Source organism: Octodon degus, unplaced genomic scaffold (assembly GCF_000260255.1).
Source record: "Octodon degus isolate 3935 unplaced genomic scaffold, OctDeg1.0 scaffold00309, whole genome shotgun sequence".
In the NCBI taxonomy this organism is placed as follows: domain Eukaryota; kingdom Metazoa; phylum Chordata; class Mammalia; order Rodentia; family Octodontidae; genus Octodon; species Octodon degus.
This window is the reverse complement of record NW_004524885.1, coordinates 1,056,351-1,069,376: the sequence shown is the minus strand read 5'-3', so window position 1 is coordinate 1,069,376 and position 13,026 is coordinate 1,056,351. Positions and strand designations below refer to the sequence as shown.

General features: G+C 33.5%; 1 pseudogene; it reads right to left on the bottom strand.

Moving 5' to 3' along the window:
- Positions 1-4,480: 4,480 nt before the first annotated feature.
- Positions 4,481-4,866, bottom strand: LOC105741149 (annotated as a pseudogene).
- Positions 4,867-13,026: the final 8,160 nt, after the last annotated feature.

Here is a 13,026-nt window from a genome sequence, read left to right as displayed (position 1 = left end):
AAAGAATGGCTATCATAAAGAAATCACCCAACAACAAATGTTGGAGAGGCTGTGGGGAAAAAGGAACCCTTCTCCACTGCTGGTGGGAGTGTAGACTGATGCAATCATTATGCAAATGAGTTCGGAGACTCCTTAGAAAAGTTGAACTGGAAATCCCATTTAACCAGCCATTCCTCTACTGGGAATTTTGTCGGTGCTTCTGAAAACATCATATCATAGGGATATATGTGTGCCTATATTACAGCAGCACAATTTATGATAGCCAAATCTTGGAAACAACAAAGATGCCTATCACCTGAAGAATGGTTGAAAAGGTTGTGGAAATTTTACCCAATGGAGTATTATTCAGCTATTAAGAGGGATAAAAAAAAGTGATAACCTGGAAGCCTTTATATTGAATTGGATGCCACTTGAACATATAAGTGAAAGAAACCTGACATACATGTGTAAATATCATATAGTTTCCCTAGTATAAGAACTCAAAAGAAGAAATACAAATAGAAAGTTATAATACAAGTAAAAGGAAAGCAGAATCTCAAGGACTAACGAATCAAGAGAGGGAAAAGGAATAGAGCTAGGAAACATGACAATATCAAGCCATAGAGTTATATGTAGAAGATGGGCAAGGCAATGATCCTGAGAATATCCAGAATATTTTTGAATGTAGAAGTTAGTTGGAAAGATTCTCACCCTGACTAACTATATATAAAGATACCTGTGAAATAAGCAACTGCACTGAAGGTGGTAATCTGTAATAGTGGTTTCATGCTTGGATTGCCTGTCATTCTTGTCCTCCAAATATGGGCTGCTTGTCATGACATGCCAGTTGCTGATATTATGTCTCTTGGGTAGACGATTGTTCAAAAAGTAGGGGGTGGTGAATGAGGGCAAGAGACAGGAAAAGGAATATTTTGGGACTCTCCTTTTGCAAGGTTCTATATGGTTAGATTTTTGGACTTATGTGTGAACATAAGAAGTATATAATTCTTTATGCCTATTTAAAAATATTCTAATTTTTAAATGTTTTTTCATCATATTCTGTAGGTACTAAAAGTTCACCATATCAATACTTGATGAAAAATACCTGTTCCATGTTATACTTAAGATGTTTGATATTCAGACAGATAGTGAGGTTAAGCTTAACAGCCTAGGTTGTATGGTAATAGCAATAAACTTGTCTTCTGGATGGTTAACAACCTAAGTTTGAAGAGCAACGTTGGAGAAAAAAGGAGGGACACAAGGAACGCCAAAATTTTGGCCCTAGCCTTCCAAGTTCAATTAAGACTCAGGACATATGAGGACTTGTACCGTAACATCATGTATCTCAGGAGTGTCCCAAATTTTCTGATCAAGTAGATTATGGGGCCAAAGAGGAAAGTAATCGATGATGTAGAGTGTTCCTAAGGAGAGTCGCATGGAGAGAAAACATTCTTTCATGCCTTCACAGAGAGCACATTGGACAAGCAATTTCCGTGACTCATCCACATGGCTGACACTGACAAATGTTCTACAACCTGAGGTCCAGGATTTCAGGATAAATACTGATGGGATTTCACTGACCTTATCAGACCCAAAAGCTACAACTCTTGTTGCATAGGTCCTGCTTTACCTTGGTTTTACCCATCCAGCAGAAAAGTACTAAAATGAAATATAAGAAGTAAAGCCATGCTGCTATGTTGATCTGCTTGGTCTCAGGTCAACAATTTTTGACATTGCCCGTCAAGCAGAAGACTCAATACTATTATGGGCTACTGGACTCTTTTAGAATATTTTGCTGAATTTACACACCCATAATATTCAAATAACGGAACTTAACAGAAAAAGGAGACACAGATGAATGTCCATTTTGTATCTGTGTTTTCAAAGTGGTTAGGATATAGATAGATAGATAGATAGATAGATAGATAGATAGATAGATAGATATAGATAGATATAGATATAGTTACATTCTCTTAGTGAATAGAGGTATTTTTTCTAATCGTGTTTGTAAATAGGATATTATGTCTGCATCTTGTACAGACATTAACCTCTGGGAAGAATGTGTGCAATGTGTTAATTATCGAAGCTGTCGTAGCAATTTGTTTTGAAACTGTCTCATTGCTATTTGCTTCTCAATAAAATTATGTAAAAAGATAAAAATAAATTTCTGCACTTCAAAACAAATGTCCGACACACTGAAAAGAGAACACATGAACTGGGACAAAATATATAGCTGACTCTAACTGTGGAAAATATCCTTGTATCTAGAAGATATAATGATTTTTTTTTATAAACAGAGCACCCAAAATTCAAAGACCCAATCCAAAAATGGACATCTCAGGTGAATATACACTTCTCAGATGAAAAAATACAAATGGCAAGTAAATACATGAAAAACTGATAAACATCATTTGTCATTTGAGAAATGCAGATTAAAACAGCAATAATTTTAATTTTATATACATGATCCATTTTGAAGTAATATGGTAGGTATTGGTCTAATGGCATAATTTTTCATAGGTAAATCTTGGAAGGAACACAAATGCTCATCAAATGAGAAATTAAATTAAATATGAGAAATGAATAAAAATGTGTGATATTTTTGCACAAAGGTTTATCATTTACTTATATTTTTATATTAATTTTATTGAGAAAGAAATAACAATGAGAGTGTTTCAAAACAGGTTAGTAAGACAGTTACAATAATTCATACCTTGCATATTGTTGTCTAGGAAGTAGTTATTCATAGTACAAGATGAGGACATGATATCTTATCTAAACACTATTATTCCAAACTTTCTTCTCACTGAACTAAGAGAAAGTAGCTGTATATCTATGTTACTTAGTATATACAGATATATGTATTTTTTTCACTACAAAATTGTCCTTATTCATGTCCCCTCCCCTTTTTTATTTTTACTTTTGTCAGAGATGGGTATTCCATTGCCATTCATATGTTACAAGTGTATGAACTCTGCAAAGTAATCCAATATAGGTCAGTAGTCTATAAGAGTTGTGGGTTATCCACATGACTGGCAAAGTCAGAAGATGTTGAGTTGAGCCTTTTACAGCTCAGCATATTAATATGGCTTTATTTTTCATACCTCATTTTTAAACTATTCTGCTGGATGGTTAAGACCGAGACAAAGCAAGACCTATATAATAAAAAATGTAACTTTTGTATCTGACAAGGTCTGTCAACTCCACTCATGACTAAGTCTGAAACCCTGTACAGCATTTTGTAAATTTTTTTGTCCTTATCAGCCATGTGCATGAGTCACAGCCACTGGTTGACCAATGTCCTCTCTGTGAAAGCCTGAGGGAATGCTTTCTTTTTAGGTGACTCTTCTTAGACACACTATACATCGTCAATGAGTTTCCACTGTGGCCCCATAATCTCCTTGATAAGAAATTTTGGATACCACTGAGTTACAGGATGCTACAGTACAGGTTCTTTTATATCCTGAAAAAAAAACAATAAATGAAAACAAGAGACAAGATAAAAATGGCATAGGATTGTCCTGCTGCCATGTCATATATGGTTACATTTCTAAATTTCTGTGTAATAATTTATAATTTTTTATTTCTTTTTTACTATTTTTTATTTTTATTTATTTTTTAACATTCTGTAGGAATTTAAAATTTATCATATCATCTATTGATGGAAAATACCTGCTCCATGTTATGTCTAAGGTATTTCATATTTAGACAGAAACTGATGTTAAGCTCAACAGCCTATGTTTTAGGGTAATAATATCATTAAGCTTCTCTTCTGGAGGGATAAAAAAAATTAAGTTTGCAGACCAAAAAATTAGAGAAAAAGAAGGGCTGCAAGGCTCATCAACATTTTGGCCCTAGTCCTTCAATGGCTATAAAAAAGTATAAGTTAATGGCTCTTTTTGGTAAATGGATCCAAATAGAGGATAAAATCTTAAATGAGATAGTCAAACTCACATCTGTAAACATTGTATTGTCTCATTAGAGTAGGAACCTTAAAGAGAAAATACATTTTTAAGGGTAAAATAGATACTCGGAAAAGGGAACAAACCTGTTTAAAAGGATTGAATTTCTTATTTTCAGAGAAGGACAGGGGAGGGAGTGGCTCAAAGAGATATATCTAACACTGTAAGATGGATTATACACTGGTACTGCTGTGTGGTAAGGAACAGTTAATGCTTATTGTATTTTGTCTTTTTAAATTGTTTTTCCTTTTACTCTCTTCTTTCTTGTAATTTTTTCTTCCAATTTTGTATGCATACAACATACTATGAATAACTAACTTCAAGAGAACACTATGCAATACAATAAATACAATCAAATTCATATGATTTTATTTCACTCAGAACATTTTTAATAACTCACATTAAAATGTATTCATCTTACAAATTTTTCTGCAATCCAAATATACAACAGCTTGGCAAACAATATTTAGAAAACAAAAGCCAATGTAAAAAGACAAATTAAAACAACTGCAACAGTACAAGTTTTTATGCCTTAGATTCTACAGTTTTCTTACTGCATCATCAATGTCAGAAATCTGCTCCTTCAGTTGGCTGCACTGCTCTGGACTTAAAGAAATACCTTTTCTTCCTGGTTTCATTTCACCTTCTGGATCCATCCAATATTCTCTAATATCAATTTGAACTTTCCCTTTAAAGTCCCAAATGCTAAGATATATCATTTTCCCAATCTGAAACATGTTATCATCTCTGCTGATGCTGCTGTGCTTAGAAGATGACAGAGCTCTTGAAGTTTCACCAATCTTCTGCTTCTTTACAGGCTTTTCTAGAGCAACTTGCTTTTTTCCTTTTTAACTTTTTTGTCAACTTCACTGTCAGTATCCCTGCCTGAAGAGCTTGAAGAAACAAGTTCCTTTGATTTATGCATTGCTCTGCTGCTGCAGTCAACAGCCTCCTGCTCGCTCGAGACTCCAATCTTTTTTCTTGATCCATCCCGCCAGTCTCTTACATTTAATTGGTGAATAGAGGCCATTTATATTGATAGTGATAATTAAATTCATATTATTTTGTTTGGTGAAATTATGCATCATTTGTTAAATTTTCTGCTTTAATACTATTGTTAACTCTCGTTAAAAATCCAGAAATAAAGTTGGAAGATTCCAGCTGACAGCCTGGATCACATGATAATATATTGTACTTCATAATTCCAGATGAAGACCTAGAGACAATAACAATGCTTTCTATGAATCCATCTGGAGACCTAAAGCACATGACAATGTCTTAAGCAGGCGTGTTTCATGAATATGCACTGGGAAGGTCCAAAACTCTTAGGTGGAAGTGAGAAAGTCTGTGACAGTGGCATTAAGGATCTGTGCTAGCATGCTGATGGATCTGAACTGGAAACAGGAATTAAAGCTCAAGGTATGAACCAAAGCTCCCTCCAAAAGTGGAACAGACATTCTCAGCAACAGTGACTTCCTGAGCTCGTCCTACTATGAGTAATGTTGAGTTTACATCAAAAAAGCCAACATGTCAAGCTTCTTCATGAGACTGATCTGTGCAGCATCTTCCCCTCTGGAGCCAGAAAGAAATGCTCAAGGTGTGGACCAAAGCTCTAAAAAAGTGAACCATAGCCATTCTCACTGACATTGAAGTCCTGACCACCTCCTCTGACAAGAGGAACCAAATTCATCAGGAAAGCCAACATGATGAGGTCCACTATCAGAATAGCCCCCCAAAGCAGGCAACTTTCTAACATCGTCCTCAGAACACCAGTTCTGCCTCTTATGCTGCTGGAAACAATCATCAGGTAAGCCTCTCACACCCAGCATGACACTGGTTCCATTCAGCTGGGTGGAACACTTTGATCACCTGTTGGCAATACACCACGTTAGTTAACACAACATTTTTGTGTCCTTTGTCAGGTTCGTCCTAGTTCCTGAAAAACTTACTTTTACTTTGATTCCTTTTTTTTTTTTTTTACTAATTTTATTGAGAAAAAAATAGCAATGAGATAGTTTCAAAACAGGTTAGTAGGACACTTACAATAATTAATACATTGCAAATTGTTGTCTTCCTAGAGGTTATTCATAGTACTCATAGGATGCAAGCATGATATCCTGCCCAAACACTGTTAATACAAATATTTCTTCTCATTGAATTAAGAGAAAGTAGCTGTATACCTATTCTAACTATATTGTATATACAGATACAAAATGATCCTTCATTTATATCCCCTTTTTTTTAGTTTTGTCAGAGAGGGGTATTCTATTTCCATTTAAATATTGTATGTGTATGAATTCAGCAAAATAATCCACTATGGTCCAGTAGTCCATAACAGTACTGGTTTATCCATAGAAATGGCAATGTCAGAAGTTGTTGACTTGAGGCTTTTATAGCTCAGCATATTCATATGGCTTTACTTTTTATACCTCATTTTTATACTTTTCTGCTGGACGGTTAAGACCAAGATAAAGCAAGACCTATATAACAAGAAATATGACTTTTGTATCTGACAAGGTCAGTCAGATCTCTTCAGGATTTACCCTAAAACTCTGTACTGCAAAATACAACCTCAGGCCCTGATCTTACCCAGATCAAATGCAAAAGACACTAGAACAGAAGAAATTGGGAATCACACAGCTGACATGTCTGAATTAATAGAATGTGATGTATGTGAGGTATAATAACAACTGCAGAAAGGTATAGAGGAACTCAGATCGTAAATAACCTTTGAAACTAGATAAGAATTCTGTGAATTAATGGCATCTGAAGTAAATAATCAACTGCAAAAACATATAGAGAAAATCAGATCAGAAATGATCTCTGAAGTAAAAAAAGAAAGGATAACTATAAAGAGAGAATTAATAAGTGCTTTCTCAAGGAGACACTGATAAAACATTACAGGAGAAAAGAAAAGTGATGGAATACTTGAAGGAGCAATACAGGAAAGAAATAAATCACATGAAACAGAGTCATAGAGATATAGAGAAATGTAAAATTTCAATCACAAGCTTGTAAAATCATTTGAGTGAAAGTGAAGATAGAGTTTCAGTTCTTTTTTTTATTTTTATTTATTTATTTATTTGTGTGTGTGTGTGCGTGTGTGTGTGTGTGTGGCCAGCTCAGTCCACCAGGGGGCGGGGCTGACTGGCATGTGGTGCTGGGGATTGAACCGCGGTCACTGTGGTTTGCTAAGCTTGTTCTAAGTAGGTGCTTTAGACTACTGAGCAATCTCACCAGCCCGAGTTTCAGTTCTGGAAGACACCAATGCAGCTAGTGTAAAGGTAAGAAAAGATCTCTTAAAAAGTACTAGGATGCGGGAAAAAATGGTTCCTCTCTAAGCTACTTTAAGTTACCTTTTTCCAGTGTTAGCACCTGGAGAAGGTGCTAGCACTAACTTTCAATCATTTATCTACTTATTTTTTTTTTTTTTTTATTTCTTTAGTGGTAGACATGGAACCCTGAGCCTCTAGAATACAAGGCAATCTTATAAGCACTGAGATATATCTCCAGATCTATAATCTTCATTTTCAAAATGCATTTAATTTATGTAAGAGAATTTTACATCAATTAATTAATTAATTATCCAATGATTATAGATGGTGAAATATAAACCTTAAAAAAGTGCTTTGAAAAAAACAAAAAACAAACAAAAAAAAGTGTTTTGAAAAATTTCTCCAAAAAGCAATAACAATCTTACAAGCACTGATAGAGTTGGAAAACAATAAAAAATGAAAATATAATCAAAAGTTGCCTGGATTTCTCAGACAGCAATATTGTAATCTATACAATATCTGAAGGATAACCTCATGATTCTACTGAAAAGTCATTGCAAGTGTAATATAATAAGGAGAAACAAAGTCAAATATGAAAGTGAATTAGCTGCACAGATGCGTTTTTAAATGAACATTTTACAATCTTTTCAGATACTGCTAGGTAAAATACTGTATCAAGGCAGAGAAGACAATATACTTAAGTGGAATCCATAAATGAAGTCAAAATTGAAACCTTGTTTGAGTGTGAAGAGATTACAAGAGAATATCTTTTAATAGGCTTAGAGAGCAGCCACTTTACATGGCAGAAGCCTTCAGACAGAATTAAGAGAATGAATCATGAAAATGCCTACAGTGTTTGAGTCCACTAGGAGAATTGTTACAAAATGAAAGATGGTGTTATTCTTTGATTGATTGATAAGAGAAAGAAATTACTCACATAAATATCCTAAATAATAATGAATTACATGCACAAAAACTGTAGGGCTTGAAATGAAATCATAGTTCCCTCCCTGCCCCAGGTGTAAATAGCATTGCTCATAGCATTAATGATGATTTATAGCATGAATATTGATCCTAACAAAATTTTATATAAATATAGTGGAAGACTACAGTAGTATTGACTCAACACTTGTGTATGGAAGAGATAGGAGGAAGAGAAATAAATTTCATCTTTAGTGAAACTTATATTTTATAATTTTTATACGAAAAATATTAAAAATATTTATATAATAAAGTTCTGGTTTTGCATATACTCAAATGCCAAAAAGCATGACAAATAAAGGAAAGCAAGATTTTCAGGGTGAAAAGGGATTGCATTATTTAGACAAAACAAATACTATTAATACCTTTAATCTTGTGCTTGAATTACATCATTAAAATTTTTACCAGAAAAAAATGAAGATCAATATACATATATGGTTTGCTTTGGATTGGCTTCGTGGTACCAGAGACTAACATAAATCTAAATCTGTTCATGAATTAAAAGCATATTTATGGTGAAATTATAAAAAAGTATGGCCATTTTCCTTTCCAAGCTTCTGAGTTTCTAAAATTTAACAATTGTTCTGTGATGCGATAAAGCAGGAAGAACAATTCCACATATGCAAGTAGAACAGAACTTTTTGAAGATAGTTTAGACATGGATTACTGACAGTGACTCCTGTTAAATGAACTCCTCAGAGCAAAATGTTAGAATTCAGAGAATCATTTGTTGCTTTATTTTCATACAAAGTCATTTGAAAGTTTGTGGTTCTCCCTTTTAGGTGGTGATTTGAAAGTCAGCTCCTGATACATCCTCTGTGCTCTTTTCTATTATTTCCTGTGCTAAAGCAAACTCCATCCCACATCCATCTGTTAAGTTTTATTTAGTTGAAAAGTTTTAAAAAATAATATCACACCAAATGTGATCTCCTTCAAAATCTTCAAAGGCTGTTATTGGGCTTTCAGCGACAAAAGTGTGTTTTGAGAATTTTCAGATGTCAATGCCAACACTTTCAGAAAGATTATGGTTTTCACATAAAATAGAAAATACCATTCCATCAAAATATGTAGTATTTATGTACAATATATGATCTGTGTCTGAGTTAAATAACAGTATATAAAGAGTGTTTTAGGTTGTCACACTTATAGCACCATGAGAATCAGCGACTTTCAAACACTTCACCATTTATAAACATTAATGTAGTACTTGAAGGAGCATATTTACCATTTTCAAGATACTTGCTTTTGTTATTTGTGAAGAAAGAATAAGGAGCTATTCCCTGAGACATCAAAGTGGTTTATATATAAAGAATAACCTTGAAAGTATAAATTAAGTACTTTTGGAATGGTAACTTTCCATTTCTCTTCCTAATTAGAGAAAGAGGACAATAATATGGTACAGTAGCTCTGGAATCAGAAAACATTATACTAGAAATTCGCTGGATGAGAATTTTAGGATATTTAGTGCCTATAGTACATGAGAGAAAATTGTTAATTTCATTATTATCTTCTATGCTTTAAACACAAGGAAAATAACATTCAGATGTAAGTGAACATATTTGGGGAGACTACATAGGAAAGGGTGGTGATAATTGAGGTTTTTTTTTAAAAGAGGTAAAATAATTCCTTGATAATACAACATAAAATCAAATGAAATTTAATAGTTTTGTTATATATTTCCCAGCTGTTTTAAAATAAAAATCAGTTTTATTTTATATAGTAAATATATATTTTCCTTTTTATCCAAATTAACAATTCAATCATACAATTAATGTATGACATAGTTAATCACAGGAGAGTGCCATAAATTTCAGAAAGATTGATCTTGGAAAGGCTCTGAAAATATCCTGGTTGTACATTAGTTTTATTTAATTAGAATATACTTTTTAAGCATGTATCATGTATCTGTTTCCCCTAGTAGTTAAAGTTTGCAGTCACCATTCTTGTTTTCATAACATTTACAAATTTAGTGCATGATGGGGATTTGTTGCCACAGGTATATTAGACACTTGAAGTTGTATGTATATGGACCATGTCAGAGGGACAGGTATGAAATAATTCATGCACAGCCTAAATACTTCTTTTTTTGACATCAGTTATTTTTATTTTAAACAAAGAAAAAAAGAATAAAAACAGTGGTACAAAATCTCAAAACAAGATTTTAGGAGAGTAACAATGGTTAGTACATTGTGTGTTGTTATTGCCAAAATAGTTTCTCATTTTATAAGACATAGGCAAGAAATAATAAGCAAATAACATAGGTACAAACCTCTTTTTTTATAAGTCAACAGAAAATGGAAATATACTTTTTAAAGTTTCTAATACTAGAAGATATCATACAATGTCTTTTTAAATAAATTGTAAGTCAAAGATACAGTATAAATCTTAGAACAAAAATTAAGATTAAGCAATATTCAGAAAATTAAATGATTCAAAACAATTGAACTAAGAAAAAGTTTTCATGATAGCAAAGAAGTACTAAGAGTAAAACATAAGATAAATACTGGAATGGCAAGTAAATGACCAGCACTTCTAACAGTTTGAGGATAGGATATCGCACAAAGTTCTAATGTGTTATGGACATGCATAATGACCGTGACAGTTACTGGTGGCTAGGCGTCACTTGTAGAACTGAGCTACAGCTATTTCTTTAAAATCCACCCTGTAGACTCAGGTGGAATCATGACTCATAGGGTGGAAGGGAAGTCTATTTGTAGGGTGTGCTGATGAAAATATTCTGCTGCTGAACACAAAGGAATAACTAAAAGACTACTATTGTCAACCTCTTATTCTCCTCTGTTTGTTTGCCCTATTTGATGGGTTCTTTCCATTCTCATTCATGGGGCTATGATCAATTTGCTCCCTTTCTAGAACCTCATTTAGTAGTCTGTGTAGGCTTGGCTTTGTCATCATGAAATTCTTTAGTTGTTCTTTGTCATGGAAATATTTCACTTCTCCATTATATTTGAAAGATAGTCTTGCAGGATAGATCAGTCTGGGTTGGAATTTGCCAATGAAATATGAGATGTAATAAAAAAACTACTGACAAAGAAATGTCCAAGTCTAAGTGGCTTCACTTCTCAATTCTGTGAGAAATTTAAAGAAGATGTAGTCCCTATATATCTCAAACACTTCAATGCAATTGAAAAGGAAGAAAACCTCCCAAAATTATACCTGGAGACAAGTATCATACTGATACCAAAACAAGGGAAAGATGCAACTGAAAAAGAGAACTACAGGCTGATCTCCCTCATGACTATGGATGTAAAAATTTTCAGTAATATCCTAGCTAATAGAATGCAGCAAATCATCAAGAAGATCATACACCTTGATCAGGTAGGATTCATCCTAGAGATGCAAGAATGTTTTAATATTCAAAAATCTATAAATGTAATATACTATACCAATAGAGCAAAAACTATAAACCACATGATCATCTGATTTGATGCAGAAAAGGCTTTTGACAGAGTACAACACTCATTAATTTTCAAAGTCCTAAACAAAATTGGAATAGACGACCTCTAGTTAATCTGGTAAAAGCTATTTATGAAAACGTAGTGGGTAAAATAATTATGAATTGGGAAAAACTGATATCTTTTCACCACAGATCTGGTACAAGACAAGGATAACCCCTGGCACCCTTTCTGTTCAATCTAGTTCTGGAATCATTATCTACAGCCATTAGAAAAGAGAGCGAAAGAAAAGAAAATGAATAGGTAAAGAAGTTAAATTATCATTATTTGCAGATGACATCATACTTTACTTTGAATACCCAAAAACTTCAACCAAGATGCTACTAGACTTAACACAGAAATTCAGTAGCATAGCAAGATAAAAATTCAATACTAAAAACAATAACATTGCTCTACACAGATAACAAATGCAATGAGACAGAAATTATAGAAAAAATACATTTTACAATAGAACCGAGGAAAATGAAATACCTTTTAATTAATCTAGCTAAAGAAGTCCAAGAACTTTTGAAAGAATATTACAGTACTCTTAAAAAAGAGAGCATAGAGGATTTCAGAAAATGGAAAGATATTCCATACACCAGGATAGGAAGAAACAACATTGTGAAGATGGCCATACTCCCAAAATTGTTGTACAGATTTAATGCAATCCTTATCACACTACCACCAACATACCTCACAGACCTAGAGAAATCGTTCCTAAAATTTATTTGGAACCTCAAACGACCTAGAATAACAAAGGCTACCCTGGGAAACACAGAAGAGGCAGCAGGCATTACAATTCCTCTTTTGGAATTATACTACAAGGCAACTGTGTTAAAATCAACATGGTACTGGAAATGAAATAGACCTGAGGATCAATGAAATGGATTAGAAAACACTGAAGCCTCTCCAAACACACTCAGTCACCTTATCTTTGACAAAGGAGCTAAACATACTCACTGGAAGAAAGATAGGCTCTTTAACAAATAATGATGGAAAAACTGGCTCTCTACATGCCGAAAACTAAAACTTGAGCCAGGTCTATCACCATGCTCTAAGCTAAAGTCAAAGTGGAATAAAGATCTAAAAATTAAAACAGAAACACTGAATCTCCTGGAACAAAAGGTAGGAGGAAGTCTTGAATACGTAGGGGTAGGCAAAGAGTTCATGAACAAAAATCAAATCACATGGGTAACACTTGAAAGAATTAACTGGGACCAGCTCTTTTTTTCATAATTTTATTGATAAACAGATAGCAATGATACAGTTTCAAATCAAATCGGTAGGACAGTTTCAATAACTAACACACTGCATATATTCTTCTTAGTGGTTAATTGCTGTACAAGATGCGGACTTGAGATCCTATTTACAAAC